Source organism: Dipodomys merriami, unplaced genomic scaffold (genome assembly GCF_024711535.1).
Source record: "Dipodomys merriami isolate MVZ:Mamm:240054 unplaced genomic scaffold, mDipMer1.0.p SCAF_3, whole genome shotgun sequence".
In the NCBI taxonomy this organism is placed as follows: Eukaryota; Metazoa; Chordata; class Mammalia; order Rodentia; family Heteromyidae; genus Dipodomys; species Dipodomys merriami.
In genome coordinates this window covers 35,642,165-35,659,356 of record NW_027204492.1, presented here as the reverse complement: position 1 = coordinate 35,659,356, position 17,192 = coordinate 35,642,165, and the positions used below count along the sequence as shown (strand labels likewise).

At 38.1% G+C, this 17,192-nt stretch overlaps 1 protein-coding gene across 4 annotated transcripts in view; it reads right to left on the bottom strand.

Annotated features, from left to right (window-relative positions):
* The window catches only part of Chrdl1 (chordin like 1), a 121,260-nt gene that overhangs the window by 64,413 nt on the left and 39,655 nt on the right, over window positions 1-17,192 (bottom strand). The gene's annotated exons all lie outside the window — the stretch shown is intronic.

Here is a 17,192-nt window from a genome sequence, read left to right as displayed (position 1 = left end):
CATGGTGAGTCCTGTGGTCACATGTGCTATTGGCTACTGTAGTAGTAAAGACAACATGCTCCAGAGATGCCCAGAGAACACAGAACTTCTTTCCCCTTTGTTCCTCCTAGGCCTGAGGTCTTGCTGGATGTTCAGTTGTAACCAGAGTGATGAGCTCTGCTTCTAGCTCTGCTTCTAGCTTTGCTTCTAGTGATGAGCTCTGCTTTTAGCTCTGCCTTGCTCAGGGAGCTGAGTAACTCCACACTCCCCATTGTCTCTGTCACTTTGATCTTTCCCCAGGGCCTATGGGAAAGCCATAGCCATCGAATCATCTCATGAAAAATTCCCTTTTAAGCAAAACTATGAATAATCTAGATAATCCAGGAATTCATGCATCTTTTAGAGCTCCCTGGGCTGTTTGCTCAAGACTTATTATATGCAAAGTCCCACAAAGATCAGCTTGATCAATCAAAGTCAATCTAATACTTATTATTTTGGAGAAACAATCATGAACAGGACTGAGGAGAAAGTCCTTACATGCTCTCTCTACAGCACTATTAATAACATGAAAAATATCCAATGTCATCCTGAAGACTGATTTCAAATCAAAACAAAGCAAATAAAGGAAAGCAAAACAAAAGAACAGCAAGACAAGCACAAGGACTCCCCAGGGTACCTCTAGCTTGTGGGATGGGTGTGGGTAAGTAGGAGAATATATGCAAGGGCATGTGCTTCAGTGTACATGAGTTATATGAGTGAGATGGGGGCTGGGGAGGCAGATCTACAGGCCAGGCAAACTGATGTGGAGGAGTCTGTTTTTGTCAGTTTTCTTTTGGTGGAAGTGGAGAAGAACATTTAACTTTTGTCTAACAATCTCATTCCTGATCCCTCTAAAGGGGGCAGAGAGGACAGTGTCATAACACAGTGTTAATGACTGTTATTTTAACAATCTAAACTTACTGCCCCAGGGCGCCAGGAGAAACTAAACAGTCTTACTGCAAAGGATGCAAGTTTTAAAAATCAAATAAATAGCTGAAGGCACACTCACACTGAACTTGTGCCCAACTCAATGTCAATCAACAAGTTTCCATTGAATGCCGGACAAGCCAACCCCTCTTGCAAAGAGAACACAGAAAACATTGTAAGTTCAATTTGGGGGCAGCTGGATGATCTTATGTATCCTGTCCTTCCCACTTTTTTTCCACTCCTTTTGCTCTTTCCTTCTTTCTCAAGCTAAGACTTTTGTTCCTAATCCAGCCCCTCCCAAGTTAATTTCTTTCTAATGCATCTCCCTGGCTCTCGCTCCAGTACTGTGATTCTTCTGTTTTGTGTTCTCATATATAAGGGCAGACTTGTGAACTGGGCTTCAAGGAAGATCTGCACTGGAATTTTTTCACTGCTAGGGACTAGAACCCAGGGCCTTTATGTATGCTAAGCAGTTTCCCATTGAACTATAACTATAACATAGTTTTATGGAACAGGGTCTTATTATAGATCTCAAACTCTCCCTGAACTTATATGTAGACCAAACTGGCCTTGAATACTTGTTCTTCTTGCTCTTTGCCTCCAAAGTACTGAGATTACAAGTATATGGCACCATTCCATATGGTGTATTGATACTTAGTAAAATAATAGTTTCCTACTTGCCATGTGTTCAAGACTCAAAATACTCAAACATACACAAAATAATGCCATGGTTCCACATAGGAACTTAAAAATTTTGATAAGCTAACATACTGAAAATTTATTGTCCTAGTGTTAGGATATGGGCCTACTCACATACTTAAAACTAGCCAGACATGGTCATCAAGTCTTAGCATAAAATTTACACCTCCATCTGGTCCACTTCACACAGAAATAATAAAAGAATAGCTTAATTTTATGTGTGTGTATGTGCCCATTCTGGGGCTTGAACTCAGAGCCTGGAGGTTATTTATCAGTTTATTTTGCTCAAGGCCACCTAGACACTTGAGCCACAGCTCCAGTTTTGGCTTTTATTGATAGGTCATAGACTTCCCTGCCCAGGTGGACTTTGAACCTCGATCCTCAGATCTCAACCTCTTTAGTAGCTAGGATTATAAGTGTGAGCCAGAAGCTAAGAAGAGCTTAAATTCATTGAAGGTTTACTATGGACTAGGCTATGTGTCAAACAACTTACATTCCTTAATTCAGTCATCCTCACAATCCTGTTATGGTTTATTCTCTCTCGTTCTCTCTCATACACACACACACACACACACACACACACACACACACACACACACACACACACACACACACACACACCACACCACACCACACCACACACACACACTCACACAAACTCACATCCACTCACAAATCCAGTTAGCATAAAATAAATGAGGCCTCTTTTCTGTAGATCCTTTCAGTAGCCTCCTCAAATTCAAATTTTCTCCCATTGACATGGAATTTTTTATAGTTCAGCATTGTTCTTTTTGCTGATAACTGACAAAACTTTTCTGAAAGGAGTAAACTAGCCTCATTCCTGTAAGTTATTACAGACTATCTGAGTGGCTGAATATAGATAGGCAAAGCTGAGAGGAACCTCAAGAGAGTAAAGGAGGGCAGGGACAAGAATGATGTCTGGGAACATTCAGTGTCCTGCATCTTGTATATACATTTTTCTAATTTGCGGAGGGGAAGAGAAATAACAAAATGCTGAAATAAGGATACAGGATGACCCATTGTAATAATGAGATGTACAAGACTGTATGTTGAAAACTTTACAACTTTGTAGACGGGAGAGGGGAGGTAGGAGTTGGGCAGGTGGGGAGGGAAGGGATGGTAGGGGAAAACAAAGGATGGTGAAACAATGCTCCATAGGAAATGGACTCATTACAATTCCCCTCCCCAAATTAGAATGTAACTGTAACCCCTCTGTATAGTATCTTTAAAATAGAAATATATATTAAGAATAAAAAAACATAAACTTGAACTTCTCTCACTTTTGTGGTGAGCTGGCGCTACAAAATAATGTCCAGTGATAGAACATACAAAGAAGGTCCTCTGAGACTGGGCCTCTGTCACTGACATTTCCAACCCCCTTCTTCCTGCACAAACTACATTCAACTGCAGTCATAGGTCATACATATGGCTTTGTATATGTCTTCCCCACCTTCACCATCTCCAAGTGGAAAAGTCCCATTTGTCTGTCAGAACTCAGCTTGAATGTCAACTTCTACCCGAGACTTTGTCTGGATTTCTGACACCTATAGCTTGTGTCTTTCTCTTCTTTGTTTGTGCAGGCCTTGTCCACACTTCTATACCAGTGTGCTCATCAAATTTTGTTTTAACCATTTTTGTTATGTTTGCTGTCCATATTACAGTGTAGGCTCCTTAGGGACTCTCAAATATATCTGATACCTAGTACAAAGCTTGCAGTCTGTAATGTTTGTGAAATTAGTGAATGATGGTGTGAGAGAAGAAATAAGGGGATTCTTATCACTAAATTCTAGTTAGGCAATTCCTTTTCCTGGGATTCTGTGCATAAAGCTGTTGTCTATCCACACATAGGGCGACAGGGTTACCACTGGAATTTTGTGTGGGACACTTCTTCACTGCATTGTGCTCCTACTCTTTGTGGAACATTTAGCATCTCTAGTTACTGCCCACTAAATGCCAGTGCTATGCCCTATCACATCACTGTGATAATCAAAACAGTTCCAAAGCTCTGGGTGAACTGGTTCAGGGGTGGTCCTCCTTGGTTTGAAAGCAGCCCTACAGTAATAGCTGTTTCCCTGATCTCAGTGGTTGGAGCGGTCCTCTGCAACAGGGTCATGTGGTGCTCCTCCAAAAGGTGCTGGATGACAGGCTCCAACCAATGCATAAATTAGTAAGAAAGGAGAGAAAAGCAGTTCTGGCCTGTATGCACAGAATGATGGCTGCTAATGAGCACATGAGAGGACAGCAAACCCTGCTCACTGTTTTTATGATTGATGAAGGGGAAGTACTCAAGCCTAGCCAAAAACAATAGTCCCTTCAAGGTTTCAAGGCAGGTTAGAGACTTTTCATCTTGTCTGTGAGTACAATCTCAGCATTGCCCCATATTTGTGTTAAAGGATTGTTCATCTTTAAATGTCAGCATTGTTGAGCAGCACAGTTACTCAAGGTGCCTTAAGAATATATCAGGAGACAATGGAAAGAAAGGCAGAGGGGATAGGATTTCAGTTCCTCCTTTCCACTAAGGAATACTCTCTTACTTATATAATGTACCTACTTATTCTTTGTAAAGTGTTTTCATCACATTTATATTCATATTCATCTCTACATGAGAGTTTATTTTGCCCATTTCTACTAATGGAATTATTTTGCATGCATTTGTACATTTTTCTGTTTTGCTTTTAATCAAAATTAAGCTTGCAATGTAATTTTAAATTACTTTTAAATGACTTTGTTCCTCTTATTCATGCCAGAAATACCTCCTTATGACTGGTTTTCTTATGCTGAAATTCATCTCTGACCATTCTCCCTTTTGGAAATGGAATGAAAAAGTCATTTTATCTTTCTGAAACTGACTGAAGTCTCCTCTGTATTTCTTTCACCAGGCTCAGTAATTACATTTTCCTTCAACATTGCCTCATAGGTTAGAAACTCTAATCCTTTAATAGTCTTTCTGGGGTAAAATCATCTCTTTTTGTGTGTCATGCTGGGGAGGGCGGGGGTGTTGAACTCTGGGCCTGGGCACTTTCCTTGAGCTTTTGTGCTCAAGGCTAGCACACTACAACTGGAGCCACAGCTCTACTTCCAGATTTTTTTTGCTGATTAATTGGTGATGGACTTTCCTGCCCAGGCTGTCTTCAAACCACAATCCTCAGACCTCAGCCTCTTAAGGATGGGATTACAGGCATGAGCCACCTCACATGCAGCATATAATAAAATCATATTGAATGGCTCCAGACCTGATTTCTCTCTAACATTAATGCTAGAGGAGGCCCTTTCAGAAGTGTACTTTCCACTTAAAGGAAAGCAGGGACATCTTTCTATGACTATGGTGCTGGTAAACAGCTGCTAATGGAGGATACTCATTGAAGTTCCCTAGAAAACATTATTAAGAAGTAGGTCTATATTTTGAAGCAGACTTTTATACAACCAGTAATGCTAGTTACTACTTGTTATTCCATTCATTGTCAAAGAGAACGTGGTCTCTGGAATCTTCCTCATCCTTTGAAACATGTCCTCTGAAAACCAACATGTGCTAGTTTTCTTTGATACTCCTTGGTGGCCCCTTGATTTTACTTCCTCACATTTGTCATCAACCTCTTCTCTAATGTGTTCACAACCCTCTTCTCAATTTATAATGAAAAGGAACACATCATCATAGAGTAACCTTGAAGACAAAGCTACAGGAAACAAAGTCAGTCCCCAAAGGTCAAATAGTGTATGATTCCACTAACATGAGGTAATTCAAGTATTCAAATTCATAGACAGAAGATTGATTGATGCTATCAAAAGTTGAGATGAGGGAAAGAAGTAAAGAATTAATGTTTAGTTGGTAGAGTTTCAGACTGGGAAGACCAGAAATCCTGGAAGTTGACTCTTCGGAGGTGTTGATGGTAGTACGATAACGTATATGTTCATGATGCTATTGAATGTACACTTAAAATGGCTTAAAGGGTTGTTTTACATTATGTATATTTTACCATGATAAAATTTTAAATAGAAAAAGAAAGATGAAATTAAAAGGAAGGAGGAAAAGAAGAAAAGATGGAAGAAAGGAGAGAGAGTATGAAGAAAGCAAGGTAGAAACAAAGTCATATTTCCCTGGTTTCTATTTCTTAACCTCTATTTGTCTTCTATTAAAACTTGAGCAAGGAGCTGGTGGCTCATGCCTGTAATCCTAGCTACACAGGAGGTTGAGATCTGAGGATCACAATGCAAAGCCACCCCAGGCAGGAATGTCCGTGAGACTCTTATCTCCAATAAACCACTAGAAAACCCGAAATTGCACTATGGCTCAAAGGGTAGAGCACTGGCTTTGAGCTGAAGAGCTCAGGGACAGCGCCCTGGCCCAGACTTCAAGCCCAACAACCAACAAAAACAAAAAAACAAAAACCCCAGTGTAGTGCTGTCTGTGGACTCTCATTTGGTCTTAGATTTCTGGGGGCATGATTTGTGAATGTGGGGAAATCAGAGTTGCATGGATTTGTTAAAGGAAAGAAAACAGATGTTGTGGGGATATTTACGTTCATGTCTAAAAATTCTCTACTCTCTTTCACCTCAAATATAATCCAACTTGTACCTCTGGAAAGCAATTTGGATTTAGAATTCTTTCTTGAGGCTGGGAAGGTGGCTCAGTGGTATAGTGCTTGCCTTGCATGCATGAGGCTCTGGGTTCAATTCCTCAGTACCACATAAACAGAAAACGCTGGAAGTGGCACTATGGCTCAAGTGGTAGAGCACTAGCCTTGAGCTGAAGAGCTGAGGGACAGCGCCCAGGCCCAGATTTCAAGCCCATGACAGACAAAAAAAAAAAAAAAAAAGAATTCTTTCTTAAAGTTGCAGAACTGTATACTTCATAGCCTGTCTCCAATTCTGGGAGTAAAACTCTTGAAAAACATTTTGAAAAAGACACAGAAAAAAAATGCTGAACTACTTCCCATTCTCTGGGTCTTAGTGTGTATATGGCAAAGATAAGGGATGACAAACACATTAAGCCATTTGTAAAATACACTACTTGGATGGCCAAAAAAGGATCCCCATGAAGAGGTAGATTTTGGAACAGATTTCAATAATCAATATCCCAAGCCTGTCAGTTTCTAAAATAATTTTAGTGAATATCTGACTGTAAAAAGTTAAATACAAAATTCCAATAAAAAACATTCTAGTAAGAACTGTTATTTATCTTAGTGGCAGCAAATAATCTGGCAAATCTTTTGGTCATAGCTATTTTACTTACAAAATGCTGAAGTGAACTTCTTTGGCTCTAGGCAATAGATAAAGATATCTGGTTACTTTGAGAACATATCAGTTTAAAATCAACAATTTCAGAGTCAAAATTTGGAGAGTTGATAACTCATCCTAGAAACAAGTGTGTTCTGTGCCATAAGTAGAGAACTAACTTTGGGGGCGGTCTGTTGCTTCACAGTACTGTGAAGAAGGGCTGGCTTGACTTCCCAGGCTCCTCTTTCATGCTCCGCATGCCCATAACTTGCCCAGGTACCAAGCTTAGCTACTTACCTTGGGATGTCCCCCCCCCCCCAACACAGCCTTTCTACTCTATAATCAAATTCTGTTTTCTAGAGCTCGTGTTCTGATTAGATTAACTATGATTATCAAGAGTTAAGTTTACCACTTTCAAAGACAGACAAATGAACATATCAAGATTCAAAGTTGATATGTAAGATGTAAAGCTGTAATTGAATTTCAGGTGTCAGGCAGCTTGGCAGGCAAGCAGGGATGGTGGTGAGCCAGGCTGATCTACTAGCTCAACAGGCCTTATAATCACAGATCACAGGAAATCAAGGTACCTGTCACCTCCTCTGTTCACTCAAGTAGAACTCTAGTTCAAGAGTTAGCTCTATATCTAGGATGAAAGCCCAGTAAAGGACATTTTACTAATCCTTTCCTTAAAATACCCTAGATATGTCTTATTTCAAATGAAGTTGAAAACAGACTAAGCTGAAAACACTGATTTTATTTCAAACTATGTTGATTGCTTTTCCTTTGAGAGTTTCATTTGTTTATCAGCAGAAATTCCTGGGCCAATTCCGAGAAATGCCATTCATTTCTGGCCAACAACAAGTCATGAACAATGGGTGGGGTAGAGGGGGGTGCTCCCCACGGAGGGTCTTGCTTTGTGGATATGATGGCCAGTGGCCCTGAATGTGCATGATGGCAGAAGAGAAAAGCTTTGGTTGGGAATGCTGGGAAAGCAGGGGAGAGAGGCCAGATGGCATGCTGCACATGTTACTACTGCACAGTTGGTCTTTGGCAAATGCCACACATACAAAATGCTTCCAGGGTGCCTATCCTCTCCATTATCAGAGAAACAATGTTGTCATGTTGCCCACAGCCCTTTGCAGATTCACAGGGCCCTCCCTATTTTCCAAGGTCTTACCCAGGACTGCTTTCTAGAATCTTCTGAACTCCTTTCTCAAAGTCTCTCTTGGGCCCTATTACTTTAGTGCATTCCTCAGTCCAAGTGATCAGAAATAATAGGATGCTTGTTTTAAATGTATGATAATCAGTGTAATCCAACTGAATCAGAATTTTTAATTTTTAATGTAGGGACTGGGAGTCATCATTTTATCAAGCATTGTTCTTAACAATGTTAAAATTTGAGTAGCACTTAGCAGTAGTTTAAGACCTAATGAACTCCTCCAAACCAAGGTATTATTAATATGAATAAATTCTGGGAACTGAATGGTATGGTCTAACACTTCTTTTTTTCTTTTTTTTTTTAGACATCAGTGGCCAGTTACTAACTTTTTAATGCATGTTCTTTGCCAATTATTTTAAAACATTTTCATATACACCATATAGATTCCTCTTTTTTTATTGGTAATTTTTTTTATTTTATTTGTGAACATACTGTACAGAGGAGTTACAATTACATGGGCAGGATAATGCGTACATTTCTTACCAAGCATTGCAGCCTCCTCCTTTGTTTACCCTTCACATCCCTTCCCAGCCTCCCCCCTCCCCCCCAATCCCAATCCTTCTCCTTCCCCCCCTTCCCCCCCCCCCCCGCACCGACGTTGTAAAGCTCGTTTTGGACATGACAATTTGTACTTCTCATTGTTGCAACAGGTCCACCTGTATCCTTAAACAACTGTTTTTTCCCCATCTCCTCTTCAAGTTATACTGACATCAAATATAGTGAAAGCAGGGGTTATACTGTGGGGGAGGGACATACAGAGCAACAAAGAGATAATCTTATAAATGCGGGTCTAACACTTCTTAAAGCATAAATTAAAGAACATGAATCTTGCAAAGTGCTCTACAAAAACAAGTACTGACCTGGAGGCATGATTCAAGTGACACAGAGCTTGCCTAGCATGTGTGAGGTACTGAGTTCAGTCGAAGTACAAATAATAAACTCGAGTCCTATAGCTGAGAAACTTTGCATTCTTTTGTATTTATGAGTATATTAATAAAGTGTAGCAACATGTTAAAGGGTCTAGGAAGTTCTATATCGAAAGTTTAAGTTTTTCTGATTTGGAAACTCAAATTTACTTGACCATATAAGTATTTTCCCTAGGAAACACTATTACCATCCTATAAAACTGTTTTCCTTAGAGCAAACTTTGAACACATTAACTGAAAAAAAATAGTTATAATATTGAAAGTTTCGTGAATATGAAACGTTCTCTACCATGATAGAAAGCCACATTTTTCTTACGTCTTATTTTCATATAACCCAGGACTTCTGACATATTAATAGAAAAATCACATTCTTTAAAAAAATTAGTTTTGACCCTTCATTCTTTATTGTGTTCAAAGACAAGTATATGAGAAAAAATAATGGATACAAACTTTGGAAGAAATTTAAAGTGGTCTGAGAGAGCTTTGTGTATAGATACAGAGGCTGTAGTAATCAGTGGTAGACCTCATCTCTAGCAACTCTTAGCAACATACACTATAAGAATGATAACAATGATAAAACAGCAATAGTAATCATAAAACCTCTCCTATCCAGTGAATACCATTTCAGAATTGTGAGACTTTTGGAAAGATTTGGATCAGAATGTTTTGTTGTTGTTGTTGTTGCTTTATTTGAAGATATGTCTTACCGTAGAAACCATTCTGCCCTCAGATTCATGATCCTCCTGTCTCATCCTCCCAAATAGTGGGATTACAAAACATGTACAATTATACTTGGCAAGGATTTTTACTTCATGTCATTTCTTTTAAACTCCTGTAAATCTTTTGCAGGCAAAGCAATGACTGCTGATCAAGTATTATCTTTATACTATGGTTGTTAAAGAAAAAGGACAAGTTAACTGGCTGTTATTGTTTACAAATTATTGACATTTTCAATAAAACCCAAATAGCGGGTGGTCATAGAATTTAGCAAAGAATGAAATAGAATATGAGAGGTGAAAAGGGTGGAGATAAGACAGGCATAATGTCAACAGCAGTAAGTTGGTAACAGCAATAAGTCAGTAACAACGATAATGGCAGGCAGGTGATAACAGAATGGACCAGAAGACAAGGCAAGCTTAAAATATGGGAGATATTTTTGATACCTTAAACATAGATTTACCACATGTACCAGAAATTCCACACCTAATTATATACCCAGAAGAACTAAAAGTACATGTTATATGAAAGTTATATCTAAATGCTTGTAGCAGATTTATTCACAGAAAAGAGTGGACACAAATCTGATGAATTAATAAATAAAAGTGGTATATAATCATACAATGGATTATTATTCAGCCATGAAAAAGATTGAAATACTGGTATATGCTACAACATATAGAAGAGATTTGAAAACGTTATGGCAAGTAAATGAAGCCAGAAAAAAATAGACTAACTGCTATTTGATTTCATTTGTGTGAATCCAAGTTGGCAAATCTACAGAGACAGTAAATTAATGGTTGCTAGGAGCTGAGGGAAAAGGAGAATAAGAGGTGACTGTGTAATGTGCACAGGGCATCCTTTTAGGATGGTGAAATTCTTTAGGAACTAAATTAGTGGTGATGGTTGAAAAACTTTGTAAATTTTACTAATGTCATTGAGTTCTACACATTTAAATTTTGAATTTTTATGTTATATGTACTTTACCACAAAAAAGCAAATAATTCCTCTTGAACCTTTGCCCTAAAAAACTGGAGGGAGCAATAATAATGCCTCTCATCTTAATTATTGTAATACTTGAAATCACAGACACAACCAACCATAAAACGAGAACCTCTTTTTAGACAAATGCATGGGGTGGAGTGAAGAAAGACAATATACTCAAGGTCAGTGTTGAAAGACCAAAAACCAGACTGAAAATGGTCGAGTGATCTTCAACTCTCTATCTCAAAACTGTCAAAGGTGGGCTGGGAAGGTGGCTCAGTGGTACAGTGCTTGCCTTGCGTGCATGAGGTCCTGGGTTCGATTCCTCAGCATTACATAAGCAAAAAGAAAAAAAGCCAGAAGTGGTGCTGTGGCTCAAGTGGTAGAGTGCTAGCCTTGAGCTGAAGAGCTGAGGGAAAGCACCCAGGCCCAGAGTTCAGGCCCCACCACCGGACCCCCCTTTCCCCCCCAAAAAAAAACTGTCAAAGGTATCTTCTCTTTTTAGCAGCCACAGATAAGTCAGCTATATTATATTAGCCAGATGGAAATAAAGCTTCCCTAATGTTGTGAAAAATTGTCAAAGGTAAAATTACATATATCTAACTTTTGTTTCTGGTACTAGAACTCAAAGAATGGGCCTTGTACTCTAGCTCAAGGCTGGTTATTTACAGATAAGAATCTGTTGGATTTGTCTGCTTGGTCTGGCTTCAAACCACAATTCACAGACCTCAGCCTCCTGAGTAGCTATGGTTATAGGTATGAGCCACTAGTATCCAGCTCTAACCTTGTCTTTTGTAGCCTGTTCTGCTACAGTATGGATTTGTACTATGTAGAGCTGTGTGTGTGTGTGTGTGTGTGTGTGTGTGTGTGTGTGTGAGAGAGAGAGAGAGAGAGAGAGAGAGAGAGAGAGAGAGAGAGAGAGAGAGAGACAAAGTAATGAGGCTGATAAAAAAAGGAAACCACTTTCATTCATACACAATTTTCCCAGCACATTAATATTTTATGCTACTGAACAGTATCTGAATGACAATAACTCAACACAAATCAGAAATCTATGAAGAAATAATAGTACTTGGTCCTATTATTTTTCTCCTTTAATTCTTCTTGGCATAATTTGGCCACATTCTCTGTTTCTTCAGTGTTTAGTTCATGATTCTCTTATGTTCACGTTTTTGACTTGTTTCTATTAACTCAGCAGCCTCAGTCCTTCCTTCAAGCCAATGTCACCATTTATAAGGTGAAGCCTATATTTTTCTGTAATATTTTTTGTGGGATGTGTGTGTGTGGAGGGGGTGTGTGTGGGGGTGGGTGTATATAGTGAGGGTGGAGTTCAGACCCTAATGTTCTCACAGCATTTTTTTTCTCTCATGGCTGGTGTTCTTACCACTTGAGTCAGGCCGCCAATCTTACTTTTTGGCTGGTTGATTGGACATAAATTCTCAAAGACTTTTTTGCCTGAGCTGGCTTTGAACTATGATCCTTTGAATTCAACCCTGGAGTAGCTAGAATTATAGTATACACTGAGCATCCTATAATATTCTTTTGTTTTGTTTTGTTTTTGGCCAGTCCTGGGGCTTTAGCTCAGGGTCTGGTTACTGTCCCAAAGCTTCTTTTAAGCTCTGCCACTTGAGCCACAGTGCTATTTCTGGCTCTTTCTGAGTGGCTTATGGGAGATAAGACTCTCATGGACTTCCCTGCCTGGGCTGGCTTTGAACTGTGATCCTCAGATCTCAGCCTCCTGAATTCCTAGGATTGCAGGCATGAGGCACCAATGCCCTGTAATAGTCTTTTTTTTAGTAACTGTTTTGCTAGTATTCTAGTGGCAAACTTCCCCAAGATTTAGTGCTTTTACTGCAGACTCATTTTTTTAAAGTCTTATATTTTTTCAGTATACAGTTGAGCAGAGCATAGGGATTTTTAGAAATGCATAATGGTAAAAAAAAATGCGTGTTTATTAATTTACTCACAAACTAACACTGAAAGGTAAGTGACATAGGGCTTTTCAGCTATGCAGCACCACTGGAAAATTTAATTTCTTAACGTATCTGGAATTTAAAAGACTTGGTAAGGAGTGCCTCTCCTGGCAAAACCACATGTCACTATCTCTAATAAAACCATTTCATAGAGCCAAACTTTTTCACACCTAACCAAAAAGAAACTGTGGATTAGGTCTCTGGTAACCAGATCAAATCAGTTATTTTGGCAAATTTATAACAGCTCTTTAATAACCCAGGAATGCTGGAATTCCTCCCAGGGAACCCGAATTTATTAATTCTGAATAGCAAATCCTCAGTGGAATGACCATTTTAAAGACAGTATCATGATTTAGTTTCCTTCTCAGTAGAAAAATCTTCCTTTGGTGATAAAATTATATATTAAAACAAAAAAGAAAGAAGTTAGATTGTTTCTCTACCTCTTCTCCTTTTGCTATTTAATTCCTACAAATCTCTGATTATCAAGGACCACACAATGTCTTGCTTAAAGACCAGGAAGAAAGTGATGACCTGCAAGAATCCTGTGCATTTTTTAAAAATTTCGTTGAAGAATGTTCCAGTTTTCAAGCTCGTGCCTGTAATCCTAGCTACTCAGGAGGATGAGATCTGAGGATCACGGTTCAAAGCCAGCCTGGGCAGGAAAGTTGGCGAGACTCTTATCTCCAATAAACCACCAGAAAACTGGAAGTGGTGCTGTAGCTCAATTGGTAGAGTGCTCGCCTTGAGCTGAAGAGCACAAGGACAGCGCCAGGCCTAGAGGTCAAGCCCCATGACTGACCAAAAAAAAAAAAAAAAAGAATGTTCCAGTTTTCATGTAGTACCAGTACCATGGGCCCAACAGATCTCTGTGTATATGGCCAAGACTTGATCTATGCCATGGACATTAAGACAAGTGTTGCTGACAACAAATTTTTATTTGCTATTCATGGGAACTTATATAGATACCTTTCTGGGAATTCTAGAAAAAGTAGTAGGCATATAATGATTTCTAAAGTGTAGCAGGAATTTCAGAAAACATATTAAAATATACAAAAGACCTTGGAAAATTCACAGGTAAGGAATTTAGAAAGTAAGAGCTAAGAAAAACTCAGAGATAAATTGGAAAAAGGGTGCCTCTGTGTTTTTCAAGGAAAATGACTTTTAAGCAAGAGTTTGTGACTATCTAGCTAAATGCTTCCCTGTGTTACATTGTTGTCGAACAGTGTGTGAAAGCACTACCTTCAATACATTTCTTACTTGTTTTCTCTTTTTTGGTGTAGAGTTTGTTCATCATCAATATGATGATATATTCTATTTTAAGTATGGTATTTTCTTTTTTTAGTAAGTTTTTTTATTGTGAAAATACTGTGCAGAGGGGTAACAATAACATGAGCAAGGTAATGAGCACATTTCTTATTAAGCATTGTTGCCTCCTCCTTTGTTTCCCCTACCCTCCTCTCCCCTCAACTCCCCCCACTCCTCACCCCACCTAAATAGGAAAGTTTGTTTTTCAACATAACATCTTGTACATCTCATTGTTGCAATGGGTCAACCTGTATCCCTATTTAAACATTTTGTTTTTTCCCTTCCCCTCCCCAAATTATACCGACATCAAATACAATGAAAACAGGGGTTATACCATGAGGGAGGGACATAGAAAGCAACAAAAAATTCACATGGTACCTTATAAATACATTAGAAACAATAGCAAGAAAGAAAAAATACTTGTTTTCTTATTTTGGGGTTCATTTCGCTTAACATCATCTTATTTTCATTATAGTGCCTTCTATTGGATTAAGACAGAAAACCAGAGCCCCTTCCTTTGACAAAATATTTCTGTGGCCCTGAAGGCAAGAGTTTCTTCATGCCTAACAATCACCGGGCTGGAAAAAATACAGAAGAGTCATCACATCCATTCCCTGTCTCAAAGCAGGACTATGTCAGCTCTAGTTCAGATGGATGAGTATGTTTTGTTTCTATAAGTGTTCAGTAAAGAGACTAACATACTCCTTAATCATGTATTGTAGGATTTAGGATATTGGGATTGTGGCCCAAAGTTCTTCCTTTTATGCAACCCCATTTTACTCTCTGCTATGGTTTAACTCATTTGTTTCCTTTTAGTTTTAATAGAAAGAAAGAATAACTGGTTCAATTCTGGTTCAATATGGCAAGTACATAATTTTCTAAACAAAGAAGAGTAATAACATGCAAAACTAGAAAGATAAATGAATGAAATTTTAAACTAACAAATATTAAAAGTAGTATTTTGTGAAGTAAAATATATGAGTGAAGTATAGTAATAAACTGGGGCCCAAGCTATATGGTCCAATGGTAGCTGGGACTACATTCAGGTAAGTTGGATTTGACCCCTCCCTCTCCTCCCTTCCCATTCCTTCCTGGCTACTATGATGTGAGCATCTTCCTCTGCCACACACTCTCACTATGATGTGCTGTGTCACCTCAGGCCTAAAGGCAACAGTGCCAAACAACCACAAACAGAAATCTCTGAAACCAGGAGCCAAAAGAAATCTTTCCTCCTTTAGATTTATTTACTCAGTATATATTGCCATGATGACTAAAAGCTAAGTAACACATCTGGGGACTAGAGTCATATTCCTCACATAGAAATGGTACCAACAGCTCTGCACACCCAATACTGTTTCTAAGCTGTAGCTTAAGTTCTAGTTCAAGGTCATTATCACAGACTAGTATTGTACAAGAGAACAGAAACAGAGAATAAAGCATGAGTAATCTAAGCTTAGGTACTGATAAATGACATAGAGTAATTGTGTTCCAAGGCCTAAAATGATCAACCATTACAGAAGGAACAGAAGACTCATGCAAGACACAATCTCAATGGATAATGTGCTTTTAAAATAAAATCTAGAAAATCAAGAAAAATTCAAAACTAAAACTGCTGTTAAGAAAAAGATCAGAATTTATATTAGAAAAATATAGATATATGAACAATCTAATGTGTGTTTTAAATAACACTGAACATTTCAAAGAAACAAAGAGACTAAGATCCTAAGAAATGATAACAGATTACAAGATAGCAACATGCAGACTTTTAAAATTGCAAAGTTGGGAGAAAATATAGTATTGAAGATAAAACAGACAAAACCCAACACGTGTCCTAAATAGTATGCATGAAAAGAATTTGTGACTTGAAGGATAGAGATAAAGTAATATCATTATGGTTTATATGCCACAAGGATAGAGATGAAGTAATATCATTATGGTATATATGCCACAAATGAAAACCTAAGGAAAAATTAAGAGACGTAGAGAATAAATTAAATGAGATAAAAAAAAACATACATCAAAGACAATTTTGCCAGGGAGAAAAAAGATAGATGAGGAAAAGGTAATTTTCAGAAAAATGACTAAAAATTGAAGAGATATTTAAGTCCTTTTACTGAAAACACCATGCTAAGCAGGCTGCAGAAACATAGATCACCCATCTCCACATCTCATTGTGGTCATCAAAGAAGAAAGAGAAAATCTTAAAAGCTAAAAGGAGAAAACAAAAGGACTTAGAAAAGAACTATGATCAAACAGCAGACTTTCTTATCCACATACAAAAAGCCACCAAACCATTTGGTAATATCTTCAAAGTCTTGAAGGAAAATGAAGATGCACCTATAATTTTATAACCAGCCAAATTGTCTCCAAGAATTAGGGCAAATTTATTTTGTGTATAAAGATTCAAGAACTTTAGCATTATTACCCACAGAGAGCACTTGAATAGTTAACAAGAAGAAAAATAGCCCAAAAAATAAACAAGCTGCAAGAACAAGAAAGAAAAGAAAAAGCAAACACTTCTATATTCAATAAAATAAACTTTTAAAGTTTTAAACACTATGGTACTTATTCCTTTCAATTTTATCTGCGATTTATGATCCCAATTGTCCAACACTTTTTCCTTTAAAATAATTGCAAGCCTATACTTTCCACTTTTCCCCCTCAATACTGCCTTTTATCAGCTGCTTTCTAGGCAGCTGGGATACTCGAGAGCCACACTGCTTTCTGTGTGTGAGATGTGCCTCAACCTCCTTCCCATGGAAGAACAATCTTTACCTAGTGGTTAGATAAATTCCTATTACATTAAAACATTTCTGGAGACTTCTGGGAAAGATAGATTTTATGAAGTGATTTAACAGGTTACCTGGCAGCTTAAAAATTTCTTTGCAGTTGTCATTTTACCACAAATACTGCCCTATTTACATGAGTTCCCCACATGTCATGCCTTTGTAATTCAATTTAAATAGAAGTAAATAACGTGCAATCCCAGTAAGCCTCAGAATTTATTACAAAAACAAATTTCAGATTGGTTATATGCCCACATCTCTCAGTTACTGAAGCATATTCTATCATCACCAGGGATCAGAATGACCCATTGGTGATATGGTATGACCTTTTGTCATCTGCAAAAGAATTGCTTGCCTTTGTTTGATGGTATTTATTGATACACAAATGTGTTCCTTATAAAGA